The sequence below is a fragment of the Typopeltis vanoorti genome, chromosome 21, assembly GCF_054136105.1.
Source record: "Typopeltis vanoorti isolate ZY-2024b chromosome 21, IOZ_Tvanoo_1.0, whole genome shotgun sequence".
Taxonomy (NCBI): Eukaryota; Metazoa; Arthropoda; class Arachnida; order Uropygi; family Thelyphonidae; genus Typopeltis; species Typopeltis vanoorti.
The window spans coordinates 93,893,412-93,913,228 of NC_143569.1; the positions used below are offsets into that span (position 1 = coordinate 93,893,412).

The 19,817-nt window shown below is 37.7% G+C and overlaps 1 protein-coding gene across 3 annotated transcripts in view; it reads left to right on the plus strand.

Moving 5' to 3' along the window:
• Positions 1–19,817, plus strand: part of Girdin (protein girdin) — a 576,472-nt gene that overhangs the window by 483,233 nt on the left and 73,422 nt on the right. The gene's annotated exons all lie outside the window — the stretch shown is intronic.

Consider the following 19,817-nt stretch of genomic DNA (forward strand, 5'->3'; position numbering starts at 1 on the left):
AGCATTAAAGATACCAAGATATTATATACTTAGTTTTAACCCTTTTCCCAAGGAAGCAAAACAATGTTTTGCACATGAAATATATTCATGTCTGAGCTACTTGTATATGGAGGCTAATGACTTTGTATCACTTGCTTAAGTATATATGAAGTCATTAGCCTCCATATACAGGTAGCTCAGACATTAATATATTTCATGTGCAAAACATTATTTTTCTTCCTTGAGAAAAGGATTAAAACCAAGCATATCATTTCTTGGTATCCTTAACATATAATAATATCCTTGGTATGGTATCTTTAACATATAATAAACCCAATAAAAAAACTTTGTACATTAACAAATAAATTAAACAGTAGAGGCCCAAGACCACAGCCCTAAGGCATGCTACTAGTCACATTCCTTTTCTGAGACACTGCTCCATCTAACCATATATCATCTATTTCTATTCTCTGCAGCTTGTACATTAACTTATCATGTGGTAATCTATCAAACGTTGTAAAGTTCAAGAATATCACCATATATGATTCTCCCTTATCGAACACATTTGTCACCTTATCATAAAAACATAAGCAGGTTGCTAAAACAAAACCTGCTCTTCACAAACCCATGCTGACTATCATAGAGAATCTTATGTTGATCAACCTAATCCTGTATTCTATTTCTAACCAATTTTTCCAATGCTTTGATCACACTCCAGATATATAGACTGGTCTATAATTGGAAACTTCTGTTCTCAAACCATGCTTGTGGAGAGGTATTATTTTGCCTTCTTTCCACTCCTTAGGAATCTTCCCTACTACAAGACTTTTCAGTAAATTACCAGGATAAGGACATTGCTAAGTCTTTTGCACGTTTTTTAAAAATATGTGGTGATATGTCATCTATTCCTACAGTCTTATTAACATCTAACCCAAGCAACACTTGATACGCCTCCTGATTCTTTCACTTTTAATTCTCGTAATTCTTGTCTCCCTTCTACATGTTGCACAGCATCATTCACACTATTACAATATACACTGATGACATGTTCATTAAATAATTCCACTGTATCATTGCACACAAAATGTTTTTCAACTATTGATGAAAATCACCTTGGCCATAACAGTTTTTTTCCAGTTCATCCCACAAATGTTTTGATGTTATTTTATTATATTTTTCAAACCATGTTTACAATCATTGCTTTATAATATGGAAGTATTATCATATTCGGAGGTATAAGTGCCAGTACCATAAAATATGTATAGTGTAGGACCTATCGATCAAGATGCTGTACACTGAGAGCAGTGAATCTAATCTGTGCTATAAGAACTAACCCTCCACATCTTTATGCTGTCATCACTGTCAAGCTTCGTTGTAGAGAAATACAGTCAGATTTAAAGTTTCCTGACATTCTCCATATGACCATGGGACAGGAAGAGCATATAGCATGGCAACCTTTTTTGATCTTAAAAAATAATAATAAATAAAAGAAATCCAAATAGTTGTATCTCAGCTCAAGCTGGGGGTGGGAGTACAAAATGGAATAGTGAGATATTTTATTTATTAGAATTTTTTTTTAAAATATTATTTATTAATACTGAAAAAGTGCAACTAATATCCAAGTAGATACAAATTAATGTGACTTTTGCTGAACTTCTTTAGTGAGTTTTTCAACATCAGGAGAGTATGCAGTAATTTTCATCTTTCAACATGCTGAGAGAGAGAGACTCGCATTGCTTAAGATGGCTTCTTGATTTATTTTTAGTATAGTTTGTCTGAAAATAATTCTGCAGACCTGTCACTTATCTCCGAATTCTCTCTACCTGCTGATCTCCAAGAAACTCAGGTGAATCTGTGCACAGTAGTCAATATGTAGCCAAATCATAGCTTTAGAAAGAGGGATAACAACCTCCTTATCTTTACTTGTTAGTATGTTTTTTCAACATCCAAGTAATCCTTTGAGATATTTTGAGATTTAAATAGAAAAGCCTTTAAAAAGGTTCTCTTAGGATTTAAACTGTTGTCTTTCCAAAGAAAGAGAACATCATTATTGACTGAGTTACATAGCCTTATAAAGTGTTCTTCATGAAAATACAATTTGATACTAGTACAACATTTGAATCTTAAAACAATCTGCTGTGTGTCCTGTTTTGTCTATATTTCTTTATTCATCTGTGGAAAAATGATACTTCATAATGTTTGTATATATAAAGGGCCCACCACTTTCTATAAGTTACCATCAGTGCTTGATAGATGAATTGTAATTACGTATATCCATTTCACAGCTGTTATAGTATGAAATGTCTAACCAGTTTTAGCTCTAACAGAAAAACCTGTTACATTGATTTTCAAGTAGGGATCACCAGAAATAATAAAATTAGTTTAAGTCATAATTATTAGATCTTGATTGATCAAGTTTGTTTTCAGGTGCTTTAAAAAAGTAATTTGAAAAATTATGCTTGCTTTATTTTCTACAGGTGTATTATACGCCATGCTAGGCTGGGTGAGATGAGATTGCAATGGATACCTGTTATGTTGCCGGCCTGGTTGGCCAAGTGGTTAGAATATCTGCTCTCCAGCAAAAAAGGCTGCGTTCGAATCCTGCCATGGGCATGGATGTTTGTGATTGTGGAAATACCAGTGGTGGTGGTGAGCAGTAGATGCCATTGGTGTAGATAATGATGGTGGTTTTGGTTCATTGTAGCTGGTGGATTTGAGTGGTGGTGGTGGTGGTGACAGAATTGTAGAGTAGGTACCTTCCCTTGATGAGTCCCTTGGACTCCCTGGAGGTTTCATGTAATAATAATAATTTACCAACTTCTGCAATATGTCCTCTGAACTTTAATTCTCTGTCCACCATTGCCCCAAAGTTCTTAGCCTCATAATTTTCCTGCAATTCAGTGCCATCAATGTGGTACACAGTATGTTACCTTTTCAACCTGCAGTGCATAACCTTACATTTTGCAACATTAAATTGATAATCATTATCCTTTACCCACAATGCCGATTTATTTAAATAATCTTACAGGATATTTGCATCACCTTTATCAGCTGTTATCCTCTCCAGTTTTGCATCAGCAACAAACAACTGAATATCCTCCCTTAAATCTTTCCCTCAGAGGATCGCATACATCTGCAGCCTAAAGATGTTCAAACATCATTGCATATCATGGCTGGAGAGTGGATATACTATCCACTCAGCCAACCGGGATGCCATCAGATAGTCAATAACATAAGAGTCAATGAAGAAATGGAAGTGATGCAACACAAGCACAAGATACAATCAGATAAACTTAAAAAATTGTTAAATTTTGACATCTTGTCAGGATGCAATACCTGTTATATTGGTTCTGCCACAAAGAAAAAAAAAAACAAACAAAAGCATACCAGCAGCAACAAAAATCTCACTACTGAGATATGCATATCCTTGTATTACCATATACATACCATTTTATTTCGTACAGGGTATGCAATACAATCTAAAAACATACCCTTGAAATTGAAAAGGTCGGTATTATCAATTTCCAAGAAATTAAAATCAAATTGTGTTGCTCTGAATCATTAGCAATAAGAACCGCCCAATGTGCCATAAACATGTCTCAAAAAACATGCGACTAATTCAGTTTTTGGTTATCCACATCTGATGATGTTTTAATGAAACAGCCATCACCAGTCATGTATCTTCCTGGCTTACTTTCATATAACAGGTTTTTGTTCCTTTTCTTTATTCTCAGTTCTTTATAAACCCAAAATTTACATAATTCATTTTTTTGTTATTATTACATTTTTTGTTTATCTGAATGTTTTTTCTGCACTCAGTTATCTGTCTCATGTTCATCACTTTTAATTGTATACCACCTTGGCTCTGATCAAGTCTTGTGTCAAGTATTACCATCTTTACCTCAAAAAAATTTTACCCAGGTATGTAAATCAATATGCTCTGATTTAATTTTCACTTGATTATAACTTTTTTAGACTGGTTGTTACAAATGGACTCCTCCATAGCCAAAAATAGCTTAGTTTTTTTTTTTTTTTCTAACTTTACACAATTAAGAAGCATTATGACTTAGGAATTTCTCAGTTAAATTTTGATTTTAGTCATTTTGTTAAATGTGAGGTGTTCCACATGTATTCACTGGATTATGTTCAATAAGTTATGGATTTCTCCAAGGTGGATGGAAGGAGCGTGTGTTCGTGCATGTGTGCACGCGAAGTGTAACTTGACTGAAGAGACTATAACTGTAGACAATAGTAGTGAAAACATAATGAGAAGAATGACTGCTTGTCTAATAGCAAAGATAGATGTGAAGTTAAAATGTGTGAAGCTACAGTGAAGCTAAAATAAGTGGTGCTATGAAAAAAGTGAGCGAGTGATCTGGTGAAAGAAGCAATTTAGTTGTTTGCTGATAATGCAAAGATAGGCTGGGCAATTGATGATGCTACTGATATACAGCATTTACAGGGTGATTTGAATAGACTAGAAGTGTTGACAAATGATAATGGCTCTCATTTCAGTATAAAATTATGCACTTGGCATAATGAGATATCCAACAGCATATTATTGGGGTTATGCTTGGAGTAACTGATGAGGCTAGAGATTGTGGAATTATGTTAAAGTTCAACAGTTACATAGTAAAAAAATTTCAAATGCAACTCTCGGGATAATTGTGATGTTGAAATGAACAATGACATATATGGAAGTCATTTTGTCTCTTTATGGGGGGCACCATCAGGACTTTAGGAAAAACAGTAGTTTCCTCACTTCGACCTCATTTGCTGTTTTTAGTGCCTGCGTGCACGTGTCTTAATCTTATGTTCCCATGAAGATGGCAACGTGACGTTGCCGAAATATAGGAAGTATATATTAAAGTTTATTTTTAATTTATATTCCAGTATACCTTGTGAATGCAACCAACGTATAAGCCTTTCTACGAGAATTTTGTCTCTTTATAAGCCTTGGATTTGATTGCACCTGAACTACTTTGCAAATTTAGTAACCTGGATTTTAAAGGGATTGGAAAGGCTGGGTATTGGGATTATGGAATGTAGATTACAAGGATAGATTGAGACTATGTGGATTGCAGAAACTGGTACACAGGAGAAAGATGGATGATATGGTAGTCTATAAGCTTTGGAGAGGGTGCTTTGGGTTTTCGGTTGATAAAATTGTTCACTATGTGGGAGGTGGGGAGAAGACGAGGGCATCTGTGGAAGTTAAATTTGTGTATGGTTAAGAAAGGGGTGAACTACAATTTTCTCTCAGACATGTGAGTGAGCTGAACAGTTTGCTTCTTGAATTAATGAGTGCATGTAGTGTGGATCAGTTTAAAAAAAGTAAGAGCTGGTGTGGGTGATATTTTGCCTCCCTTGAATTATTATGCATATTATTATTAGATCTCTGAAAGTCTAATAATAATAATATGCCTAACTGGCCATCCAATTTAATATTATTATTATTATTGTATGACAACAATGAAGACTCATCGTGGGAGACCCAAACTATCCACACAGTCTGTCATACTTCTCCTTGAATCCATTAACGGACAAAAGCATTCACAATCCATTCCACTCATTCACACCTCTCCAAGCAAAAAGTCTAGTCCTCACATCGCCTACTGACCACTCCTTTATTAAACTTCCAGAGATGATCTCTTGTTCTGGCTCCTCTAGCTAAGTGCTGAAACATTCCCCTTGCATCAGTTCTATAAAATCCTTTAAGTAACTTAAATTTTTCTATCATATTCCCTCTTTTTCTCCTATCAACCAACTTCTGCAATTCACGTAACCTCAATCCATCCTTATAGGAAACATTCCACATACCACTTGTCATCTTGCCTCTGAATCTTCTCCACCACTTCTTCATTCCCAACAAACCCAGGAGACCAGACTGAGTAGCAGAGTAATCCAGATGTGGACGTGTCAATGCCTTAAAGAAGAATAACAACTTCTTTATCTCTACTTTAGTGTGTTCTTCAATAACCAAGTGACCTTATGGGCTACTTTAGAAATATCATGTTGGAGTGTTAATGGAAGATTTATAGCACTAGAAAAGGATTAAAAACTAATTTTAATGCTTCCAATGTTTCGTCTCAGTCACTGAGACATCTCAGGGATTACAAATGACTCTTGTCCTATCTAGGTGGTGTGCTCTGTATTGGTGTTTGTAGGTAGAATAGGATGTAAAGTCGGACCGCTGATAATTAATGTTTCCCGAATTTTGGGAAGTTTTATGCAACCATATTTATTTAAATTCGGTTGATTTCGGAGTGCTCCCACCGATTCCAGAAACAGTCTTTCTTTTTTGAATTTACTATGGTGGAGCATGGTGGTTTTTCTCCAGGGGATCCTGTGGGTTGTATCTAAAACATGGTCTGCAAGGCCAGATTGACCATAATTATGATTGCAGATATACAATTTGTATTTTAAACAGATGGTTGCTGATCTACCGAAGTAAGCCAGCTTGCAGGAACAGGGTACTCATATACTCCAGGAACTGAATTGAGAGAGAGGAGGGAGCTGATCTTTGGTAGAACGGATAAGGGTGCAAGTTTAGGATGGAACTTAAAAACTGTGTAGAGGTTGTACTTTTTTAAGGGCCTGGCTATATTTTCTGATGTGCCACGGATGTAGGGGATGGTGATGGCATTTCTGAAAAGATGGCTGGGGAATGGAGGAGGAACTCTTTTTTTTTTTTAATTCTGTAATCACTGTAGCCATTGGGGGAGGAAGGGGTTGTGTATGTAGTTGAGTTCAATTGAAAGGGAGGTTCCACTGGAACAAAGATTGTGGGCTCTATTGGTTAGAGTTTTGATAATGCCATATTGTTGAGAGGGGTGTGGTAGTAGGAGAGTTTGTAAATGTATCTGCCTGTATGAGTGGCTATTCTATATACAGTGAAGAATAGGTTACCATTAGCAAGGTGTTACTAAGATGTCTAGGACGGTACCTGCATCCCACTAGAGCGTGATCCCACAAAATCGCAAGTTAAAAAATTAAAAACTTACTTAAAAATGTATCCTCCTGGCCACCAGACATTACAAAAAAGCTCAAACCTTTCGGTTCTCATCCCCCCCCCCAGATATATGGCTTACCTAAAATCCACAAACCTAATCCCCCGCCCCCAAGACCTATAGTAGATGCCACTGATGCACAATGTGCAACAAATTGTCAAAGGATCTCCTGGAGAAAAACCACCATGCTCCACCATAGTAAATTCAAAAAAGAAAGACTGTATTTAGACTTAGCAGTGGCATTCAGAAATCAACCAAATTTAAATACATATGGTTGCATCAAATTTCCCAAAATTTAGGAAACATTATTTATCAGAGGTTCAACTTTACATCCTAGGCCATCTACAAATGCCCATAGAAGATGCACCACCTAGATAGGACTTTAGAGTTACCCACATGTTTCACTTAGTATTGTGTTGTTTTGAGTGTGTGTTATAAGAGTTATTCGTAATCCCTGAAGATATGTCAATGACTGAAATATTAGAGGCATTAAAATTAGTTTTTAATCATTTTCTAGTGCTGTAAATAAACCTCCATGAAACCTCCAACATGGTCCTTCCAGCACCTAAGCCTCAGCACACAGTTAGCGATATCCTCTAAACTTTAACTCTTTATCTACCACCACTCCTAAATCTCTAGTTTCATCTGTATCATCCTATGATTACATTTCCACCAATGTGGTACACAGCTTGTAATTTATTTATCCCAAAATGCAGAACTTTACGTTTCTCTACATTAAACTAATACCCATTATTTTTTGCCCATACTGACAGCCTATTTACATTGTTTTGTAAGCTTTCTTTACACATGTTTGTCATCTTCAGGATAAGTGCAGAAAAGCTTTGAATATTCTCTACAGAATGGGGGTGATGATCAATGTTCCTTAATACACATGTATCATGCATTGTACATTCAAGGCTTGATTATGAGTCCCAGGTTTATAGTTCTGCAAGGGAGAGCACACTCCGGTGGTTGGACCTGATCCATCATCAGGGTATCCGATTAGCTTCCGGTGCTTTTTGCATATCACCCATTCAAAGCCTTTATGTTGAATCAAATGAACCCCTCTATCACTTAGGCAAAAACATTTGTCTCTTAATTATGCCCTAAACATAAAGTCACTTCCAGATCATCGTATACAGACTAGTCTCTTTTCTCTGCATTGGGAGGTCCTGAATCACACATGTCAGACTGCCATAAATCCTTTTGGCATGCGCATTAAAGAGGCTATGGAAGCTCCTGGTGCGAGTGTTAACAACATTGCTTGTTAACACCAAAAAAACAGCATTCCTCCATGGCAAGCTTGTACCTTATACTGCAACCTCTCTCTTTGTCATCTACAGAAGTCTCATATTCCCTCATCTGTCTACCTTCAGTTGCTTAACATACACAGAGCAGCCCACTCTGATTTCTTGCCTATCCATACCAATGGTTCAAGATCAGAGATCTCTATTGATTGTACTGCTGTGTTTCATAACATTACAATATCCATTGACATAAAAGAGTTGCATACCATTCAGGTTGCACTTGTGCATATCAAAAAAAAAAAAAAAAAAAAAAAACTCCTACCAAAAGATAGCCTTTACAGGCTATCTCCTCCTATATATATAATCCACATCCAGTGCTTTGGGAGTTTCTTCAACTCTTGTACAAAATAAAGACCCTTAATTTTGAAGTTTAGTTGCTTTGGATTCCAGCCACATTAGAATTAAGGGAAATCACATCGCAGATGCAGCTGCTAGATTGGCTCATACTTTTTCAACATGCTGTTTAACGGTCCCTTATACCAACTACACACAGGTTATAAAATCGGAATTAATTTCCCAATGGCAGTACTCCTGGCAGGAAGCACTGACAAACAAATGGCATGAGATTAAGCTTGAAATTAAGTACTGGCAGTCTAGTCAGCATAGGAACAGGAGAGAGGAAGTTGTTCTTCTAGGCTCTGCATATGTCACAGTCATTTCACACATTCATATTTACTGAGGACTGATAATCCACTTATGTATGAGAAATGTAACACCCAATTTACCATTAGTCATATTCTGGTGGAGTGTGAGTGCTTCATAGGAGAGTGAAATGACATTTTTGCTTATCTGGCTGAGCCCCACACTCAGGCAGATGTTATTTGTCTTGGACAAAGTGCATGGCGTTTTTAAATTTTTACAAAATATTAATTTATTCAAAGACATTTGATCATCAATTTGTTTATATGTAGATACGCATTATTTTACTTATTTTTCTTCTTATAATTATTTATTTGCCTATCAACACCCTATGTCCTGGTGCAGTATGACCTTAGCTGTCCTTACACCTTTTTCCTTTTTGTAGAAAGGCTTATATGTTGGCTGTACATGATTATTAAATTACCTAAGGAGTTCACAATGTAAACTGGAATATAAATGGGGAAAATGAGTGCATGTTCGAAAGAGAAGGATGACGTGAAAGAGAGGCAAAAAAATTTTTCAAAAATCAGTAAAGAAGAAAATGAGTGATCTGAAAACCATAATGGATGTTAAAAAGGACAAAAGTGAGACAAGAGTGGCAGAAGGGAACGAAATTGAGAGAACGAATGAAACCGTAAATGGCATGACGCAGGAATCGAAAGTGGAAAAAATCGAAAGAATGAATGATAGCGAAAGTTGGATGCATGTTGGACCGAAAGTACGGAAACACAGAACGATGAACGAGAGTGAAAGTGAGTAGAGGGGGTCGAGAGTTAGAAAATTAGAAAGATTGAATGATAGAGAGAACGTGACGCGAGATTCGGAAGTTGAATTGGATTCGATGAGGAAAGAGATGAAATGGATGCAGAATGAAATTAAGAAAATTTGGCTAAAAACTATTAAAACAAATCTTGATGGCATGAAAGAGTTAACGAAAAATGAGCGAGTGGCGTTGTATGGCGACTCCATTATTAAAGGTGTGCTGGATGATGGGATGCATAAGGTATGTTTTCCAGGTGGTAAAATGAGTAGAGTGATTGAGACATTGGATATGAGGAGGGAGAGAGCAAACGAGTAGATGGTTTTAATAGAAACGAATGATTTGACAGTGGACGAAGAGCACGTCAGAATGGATATCAGGAGGCTGCTTACAAGGATAAAAGAGAATAGTGTGACAGGAAGGGTAGTGAGCGTATTGTCTAGGTATGACTGTGGTGAGATGAGGTGGAGAGCAAGGATTATGAATGATATACTGGCTGAAATGTGTGAGGAGATGGGAGTACAGTTTGTTAATGTGTGGAATGAGTTTGCAGGATGAAGTGAACTGGACTATGGGAGCAATGGACTGCATTTGAGTGGTTATTGTGTGAGTCACTTGGAGAGACTACTACTTGAAAGGTAGAGAAGTGAGTACAGATAATGAATCAGATCAAGTGGGAGGTGATGTGGAGGAGCAGAGCAGGAGAGTAAGACAGGAGAGATTGAAGAGGTGGTTATGAATGAGGAAGTGAGTGGCATGAGTATGGAAAATGAGAGAATGGGTGTGCAAGAGGAACAGGAAAATGGGGAGGCTCAGAGTGGACAGGGGGGGTACACAGTGTGGGAAGGGTGGATGCCCCAAGAGAAGGTGAGAGCATGTGTAGACAGGAAAGGAATGGGATGACCTAGGATCGAGAGGAAACAGTTGGAATTGGGAAGGGTTTTAGAATGAATGGGCAGAAAGGGAAATGGCTCCAGTCGAGCATGGAGAGATCACATCAAGTGAGTGGTATCGGTGGAACTGGCTCTAGATCCAAAAATGAGCTGTTGTGTTTGTATACAAATGCTAGACGTATAAGAAACAAGGCAGATAAAATGGTTGCACTGATTGCGTCTGTTCACCCAAAGATTGTCGGAATAAGTGAGACATGGTTGGAAGAGGACGACATCCTGACAGGAATAGAGATGGAGGGGTATGATGTGTTGATAAAGGTGAATGGAATCAAATGCTTGGTTGGAGGTTGTTATAGACCAGATAATGTGGATGGTGGTGATAATGAAATGTATAATCAAATTAGCCAAGCAAATAAGAAAAGGGTGATCATAATGGGCGATTTTAATTATGGCAATATAGATTGGAATGATGAGATGGCAACTAAAATAAAGAAAATGAGTTTCTTGAGTTTTTGAGGGATAACTATCTCACAGTATTTAACAGAGGGCACACAAGGATTAAGGGTCTTGGATTTGGTCATCTCATCAGAGGATGTAATTATAAATGTGGTGTCAAATCATCCACCAATTGGTGAGAGTGACCATGAGGTGATTATCAGAGTGGTTGCCAGCAGTGTGAGGACCTCTGTGAGAAAAGAGTATGTGGAACTACAAGGGAGGGTGATTATGAAGAGCTCAGGAGACAGCTTACAGGTGTAGGATGGAATGAGGAGTTAACTGGAAAAGAGATCAGTGCAGCTTGGAGGATTTTGAAAAACTATCTAGTAGATGCAATGTCTAAATGTATTCCAAGGGTGAGAAGGTTAAATAAGGTAGGTGTGAGATGGATGAATAAAGAGATTAAGCATGTGATACAGTGAAAGAGTGCATTGTGGAGGCAGCATAAGAGAAGTAGAAATAACCAATTCCATGAGGTCTACAAAGACTAGGCAAGGAGGATGACTTGGTTGGTGAGGATAGCTAAATAGAGGTATGAACAGCAGTTAGCAAACGATGCCAAAAAAGAATCTTAACGAGTTGTTTCGATATGTAGCCAGCAAAAGAAAGAATGATTATGGAAGGATGACATTGATAGGAGAAAATGGTATAAAGACAGCTGATGCAGAATGTGTGGTGGAGATACTTAATGAGTAGTTCATAAACATCTTTCAATCTTATGAATGTGATTTCATGGAGAGATTGAGAGTAGTAGATGATGGGAAGGAGAGACTAATTGTAAGTGAGCAAGAGGTGTATGGGGAGTTGAGTAAACTAGATGCTAATGAGGCTGTGGGACTTGATAATATATCACCAAGTATTCTGAAGGAATGTGCAAGAGAGTTGACACCTGCCTTGACATATTTTTTTAATACAAGTCTTGCACTCGGTCAAGTTCCTAAGGAAAGCAAGATTGTGCCACTTCATAAAAGAGGTGATCGAACTCAAGCATCAAACTATAGGCCTATCTGTGTCTCAGGTGTGGTTAAGTTGTTGGAGAAACTTGTGAGAACTAGGATCCAGGGGTGGGTTGACAATAATGGTATTATCTTTGATGGACAGCATGGATTTGCTAAAGGCAGATCATGTTTTAGTAATCTACTTACTTATTACAATAAAGTGACTGCTTCCTTGGACAGAGGAGAAGGATACACAGTAATATACTTAGATTTCGCAAAGGCTTTTGATAGAGTACCTCATGATAAATTGATAGTCAAACTAGAGCAGATGGGGATGGATATTAGATTAGTGCATTGGACTGGAGACTGGCTATCTGATAGGTATCAGCAAGTTGTGTATGGGAGAGCCATATCCAGGAAAAGGAAAGTCCCTAGTGGAGTGCTTCAGGGGTCTGTTTTAGAGACAATAATTTTTAACTTGTATATTAATGATATTGGTGAAGATTTGGATGGAGATATTCAGTTGTTTGCAGATGATGCAAAGTTTCGATGAACCATGAAGAGTAGTGAAGATATTGTGGCCTTACAAGAAGACTTGAATAAATTCAGTGATTGGACACATTGAACTCACATCCCGACAGAAATGGGGGCGCGAGTTCAATGTTGCAAAATGTAAGGTTTAAAATTTCAAAAACAAAAAAGATGGGATGCAGAATTTATGCTTGGTGAGAATATTTTGTTGGAGGTGGAAGAAATAAGAGATCTGGGGGTGATAATGGATAAGAATCTGAAATTTAGAGGACACATATCCAAAATTGTGAAAACAACACAAAGGCTTCTGGAAATGATGCGGAGAACACTGACGTGTAGAAGTAGGGAGAAGTCTTGTTCCGTTGTATAAGGCTTGGATTAGGCCACACATGGACTATTGTGTCCAGATTTGGTCACCTGGTTTTCAGAAGGATGAAGAGATGTTGGAAAGGGCCCAAAGGCGACTGACTAAGGTAGTTTCTGACCTCTGGAATGTCGAGTGTGAGGAAAGATTGAGAAGATGTAATTTGCAGAGTTTGGTGGACAATTGCGAAAACCGTTGTTTTCGCCAGGGAACCAGGATGAACCATCAACTGTTTAGTGAATCATTTTAAATTCACTCCTTAACTCTAAATCAGCATTTTCTGGTTTGAATTTTTATTTTAGTCCTTAATTTCTTCTACTGATCCAATTAACATGGATAGAAAATTATATATTTTGTTACCATACATTTCACATAACTTTTTTAGGTCGCTTATATCATGTCACCAGTGGCTGCAGTATTATGATTGTGACTCATATCGCCTGCATGCATTGGTCTGGAATGGAATGTTGACTGCCATCAGATGAAAGATTTCACATTGTATTATTATTATTATTATTAAGCAAGACCTCATGGAGTCAAAGACTCATCTAGGAGGTCCTTTTATCTCACACACATTTCATCATACTGCATCTTAAACACATTCAAACTCCTTGCAGACACCACACTCTCAGGCAAGGTATTCCAATCACTCACAACTCTGCATGAAAAAAACCTGCCTATCACTCCCCTACTCACACCCTCTTTATACAGTTTCCAGGGATGACCTCTGGTTCTCCCCTGATCTCTCACTATTCTCTGTAGAACTTCTCCACCATTGATCCTATAACAACCCCTTACCAACTTGTAGGTCTCTATCATATCTCCCCTTTTCCTTCTCTCCACTAGACTCTGCAAATTATATCTTTTCAATCTTTCCTCATACTCGACATTCCAGAGGTCAGAAACTACCTTAGTCAGTCGCCTTTGGGCCCGTTCCAACATCTCTTCATCCTTCTGAAAACCAGGTGACCAAATCTGGGCACAATAGTCCATGTGTGGCCTAATCAAAGCCTTATACAATGGAACAAGAATCTCTGTACTTCTACACGTCAGTGTCCTCCGCATCATTCCCAGAAGTCTTTGTGTTGTCTTCACAATTTTGGCGATGTCTCCTAAATTTTAGATCCTTATCCACTATCACCCCCAGATCTCTTATTTCCTCTAATTCCAACAATATATTCTCACCAAGCATACATTCTGCATCCCATCTTTGTTTTCCAAATTTTAAAACCTTACATTTTGCAACATTGAACTCACATCCCCATTTGCTTGCCCAATCACTCAATTTATTCAAGTCTTCTTGCAAGGCCACAACATCTTCACTACTCTTTATGGTTCGTCCCAACTTTGCATCATCTGCAAACAACTGAATATCTCCATCCAAATCTTCGTTAATATCATTAATATACAAGTTAAATAGTAATGGCCCTAAAACAGATCCCTGAGGCACTCCACTAGTGACTTTCCTTTTCCTGGATATTGCACCCCCATACACAACTTGTTGATACCTATCAGATAGCCAGTCTCCAATCCAATGCACTAATCTAATATCCATCCCCATCTGCTCTAGTTTGACTGTCAACTTATCATGAGGTACTCTATCAAAAGCCTTTGCGAAATCCAAGTATATTACTGTGTATCCTTCTCCTCTGTCCAAGGAAGCAGTCACTTTATTGTAATAAGTAAGTAGATTACTAAAACATGAACTCCCTTAAGCAAATCCATGCTGTCCATCAAAGATAATACCATTGTTGTCAACCCAACTCTGGATCCTAGTTCTCACAAGCTTCTCCAACAACTTAACCACAACACCTGACACACAGATAGGCCTATAGTTTGATGCTTGAGTTCGATCACCTCCTTTACGAAGTGGCACAATCTTGCCCTCCTTCCACTCTTTAGGGACTTGACCTAGTGCAAGACACGTATTAAAAAAATATGTCAAGGCAGGTGTCAACTCTCTGGCATATTCCTTCAGAATACGCGGTGATATATTATCAAGTCCCACAGCCTTATTTACATCGAGTTTACTCAACTCCCCAAACACCTCTTGCTCACTTACAGTCAGTCTCTCCTCCCCATCATCAACTGCTCTTAATCTCTCCATGAAGTCATATTCAGAAGATTGAAAGATCTTTATGAACTGCTCATTAAGTATCTCCACCACACATTCTGCAACAGCTGTCTTTGTACCATTTCCTCCAATCAATGTCATCCTTCCATAATCATTCTTTCTTTTGCTGGCTACATATCGAAAGAACTCCCTAGGATTCTTTTTAGCTTCATTAGCTAACTGCTGTTCCTACCTCTCTTTAGCTACTCTCACCAACCAAGTCACCCTCCTTGCCTGGTCTTTGTAGACCTCGTGAAATTGGTTACTTCCACTTCTCTTATGCTGCCTCCACAATGCCCTTTTTCTCTGTATTGCATGCTTAATCTCTTTATTCATCCATCTCACACCTACCTTATTTAACCTTCTCATCCATGGTATACATTTAGACATTGCATCTACTAAATATTTTTTGAAAATTCCCCAAGCTGCATTGATCTCTTTTCCAGCTAACTCCTCATTCCATGCTACACCTGCAAGCTGTCTCCTGAGCTCTTCATAATCACCCCCCTTGTAGTTCCACATATACCCTTTTTTCACAGGGGTCCTTGCACTGCTGGCAACCAACCAGGTAATCACCTCATGGTCACTTTCACCAATTGGTGGATGATTTGATACCTCATTGATAATTACATCCTCCAATGAGATGACCAAATCCAAGACCCTTAATCCTCTTGTGCCCTCTGTTACATACTGTCTGAGGTAGTTATCCCTCAAAAACTCGAGAAACTCATTTTCTTTACTTCCAGTTGCTATCTCTTCATTCCAGTCTATATTGCCATAATTAAAATCACCCATAATGTGATCACCCTTTTCTTATTTGCTTGGCTTATTTGACTATACATTTCACTATCACCACCATCCACATTACCAGGTCTATAACAACATCCCACCAAGTATTTAATTCTATTCACCTCTATCTCACACCATACTGCCTCAAAACCACTGGCCCCATTTCCCTCTTGCATCTCTACCTTGTATGGACATAACTCTTTCTCTATCATCAATAGCACTCCCCTTCCCTTTTTACCCCTTCTATCCTCAAGAAACACATCATACCTTTCCATCTCTATTCCTATCAGGATGTCATCCTCATCTAACCATGTCTTATTCCGACAATCTCTGGGTGCACAGACGCAATTAGTGCAACCATTTCATCCGCCTTGTTTCTTATACTTCTAGCATTGGTATACAAACACAGCAACTCATTTCTGAATCTACAGCTAGTTCCACTGATACCACTCACTCAATGTGATCTCTCCATGCTAGACTGGGGCCATTTCCCTTTCTGCTTCTTCATTTTAGAACCCTTTGCAATTCCATCTGTTTCCTTTTGATCCCTGATCATCCCATTACTTTCCTGCCTACACATGCTCTCACCTCCTCTTGGAGCATCCACCTTTCTCACGCTGTGTATCCCTGTTCACCCTGAGCCTCCCCATTTCCCTGCTCCTCTTGCACACCCATTCTCTCATTTTCTATACTCATACCACTCACTTCGCCATTCATTTCCACTTCTTCAATCTCTCCTGTCTTACTCTCCTGCTCTTCCACATCACTCCCCTCTCGATCTGATTCATTCTCTCTATTCACTTCTCCACTTTCCAGCAGCAGTCTCTCCAAGCGACTCACACCATAACCACTCAAATGCAGTCCATCGCTCCCATACAGCTCACTTCGTCCCTCAAACTCATTCCACACATTAACAAACTGTACTCCCATCTCCTCACACATTTCAGCCAGAATATCATTCATAATCCTTGCTCTCTGCCTCATTTCACCACAATCATACCTAGGCAACACACTGACTGCTCTTCCTGTCACACTATTCTCCTTTATCTTTCCAAGCAGTCTCCTGACATTCATTTTGACATGCTCTTTGTTCTCTCTCAAATCATTTGTTCCAATTAATACAATTAACTCTTTTGCTCGTTCCCGCCTCATGTTCAATGCCTCAATCACTCTACTCATTTTACCGCCTGGAAAACATACCTTGTGCATTTTATCCTCTAGCACACTTTTAATAATGGAGTCGCCATACAATGTCACTCGCTTATCTTTTGTTAACTCTTTCATGCCATCATGATTTATTTAATAGTTTTGACCTGAATTCTCTTAATTTCATTCCGCATCCATTTCATTTCTTGCTTCATCCAATCCAATTCACCTTCCGAACCTCGCGACACATTCTCTCTATCATTAAATCTTTCTAACTTTCTAACTCTTGACCCCCTCTTCTCACTTTCCCTCTCATTCATCCTTCTTTGTTTCCATACTTTCGGTCCAACATACGTCCAACTTTCACTATCATTCTTCTCACTTTCACTCTCATGTATCTTTCTTTGTTTCCGTACTTTCGGACTAACATGCGTCCAACTTTCGCTATCATTCTTCTCACTTTTACTGTCATTCATCTTTCTTTGGTTCAGTACTTTCGTTTCAACATGTGTCCAACTTTCGCCATCAGTCATTCTTTTTTCGCTATCATTCATTCTTTCGATTTTTTTTACTTGCGATTTCTGCATCATGCCATTTCTACTTTCATTCGTTCTCTCAATTTTGTTTCTTTCCGCCTCACTTTCATGCCTTTTAACATCCATTACGGTTGTCAAATCGCTCTTTTTCTTTTTTCTTGATTTTTTAACATTTTTTCGCCTGTCTCACTCACCATCCTTCTCTTTTAAACGTGCACTCGCGACACAATCGGTACTAGCACTTTCTCTCATCAACTTCATATTCTCATTCATCAATTCCTCGTTCAGGTCACATTTCGCACACACCCTTCTTCCATCTGCACTAAACATCCACAAATCATTTATGTAATCGAAGGAATACATATAACAGACCTCACACTTAACGAAACGACTGAAATCCAAATTAAAATCATGGAATGACAATGCCGCCGCCATTTTTTTTTTTTTTTCTCAGGTTACTAGGTCTAATATTAACGATTTCGTATTTAGTTTAAGCAAGAAAAAAAAAACCACACTAATAATATCGGTAGCATACAACGTTTACAGCCGCTCTTACTTAAACAATTACGTATATATACTTAATTATTCCTAGTAAAACTTATCTGAATCAGGAGCTCTTCAAAACACGTCCGTAGCGCTTGACCCACTAACGCCCTCCTAAGGGCGCTAGTGGGTCAATTATTAATTGCTAAATTACACACACACACACACACATTTGAGGGGGACTTTTTTCTTAGAGGATTGCAACTGATGCAGCAGCATTGTAACAAGTGTGTAACACTTCATGGGGAATATGTAGAATAATGTGTAAATTACATGGTTCTTCCTCAATTCCTTCATGGTGATTATCATAATTTCTCAAGCCCCCCCCCCCTCGTGTGCGAGTGTGTGTGTGACTCTCACCTCAATAGGTTATAAACCTTTAGTACATAGTAGTGTGGGTGGGCTAAGGATTCATTTTTTCTATTTTAATTTTTATAATTTTTGTATATTCTTATTCAGTTTTATCTGGTCCAGAAACCCTATTCTAAAGACCAAATGTGGAACTTTTTTTTCTGAGCATTACCATTCTTATGATTGTTAGAATGCATAAAACTCACTGGAAATGAGTACTCATTCCAAGGAATTTTTGTATTATATGATCATACTATATAACTAAATCAAGTGTCGTGCGTGTGTGTGCGCATGCAATTGAAATGTATAGTAGATATGCCATACTGTCTAACATCAAGTAATTCAGTATAACAGTGATAAAGTAAAATATTAATTAATAGTTTAGTTTTGGTTAGTGAAATTAACTTTATAGATTCCACAATGAAATTCTGGAAGATGTATATATGTCATAATTTGACTTATCGCTGATTACTAGGTTTGTATTCTGTGGAAAATGACAGCAACAACAAAAAACCTGGATAAATGGAGTATGATCACCACTTGCTATTCATATGTGAAGTGTTTAGGTGATGGATTGTGTATGCATTTATCTTTACTTTTTTTAAAAAAAAAAAAGGATTGCACATTTAAAAAAAAAAAAAAACTCCTGCGTTCATAAGCTAATCACAGATTTGGTAATAATGCCTGTATTTATGTATAATTAGCAAATTATACTTGGAAAGATGTTATATTCTTGTTTGTTTCTTTACCCAGGTGTAAGCGAACAAAGTTTGCATTGAAGTATCTTCACAAGTAGGTCACTTGTACATAGAGGTTATTGACGTCACATCAATTGCCTTAGTATTCCATAATCCAAAGCACATTTCCTTTGACATATGTATGTTGCTGTGCATTATGTGAAGAGTCACTACCCAGACCGGTTTATACTTCTATTGAGGTCTTATTGTTGGGAGCCTTACCCAGAAAGATACCAGGTTGAGTTAATTCAGAAGTCATATACTATCCATATACAAGTAGCAAGAAATGTGTATCATCTTATTATTAAAATACTATGGATCAGAGATAGTGTAGAAATTTTTTTTCATTTTAGTTACAAAGTAAATTATACTTGTCAAGAAATTATCTTCATATTTAATCCTTTATCCAAGTGTAAGTAAGCATAGTTTTGTGCTTAACTTAAAGATTTGTTAAGTATCTTCAGAGATCTTTAAGTTAAGGTGTATCATCTTAATAATAAGGTAATACAGCTTTTTCAATACTTGTATATGGATAATGTCTTCTGCATTAATTTAACTATGGTATCTTGCTGGGTCTGGCTCACACTGTTGAGACTTCAATAAAGGTTGAAACTGGTCTGGGTAGTGATCCTTTCCATAAAGCATAGCGTATACTTGTCTCTGAAAGGATGTGTGATTTGCAT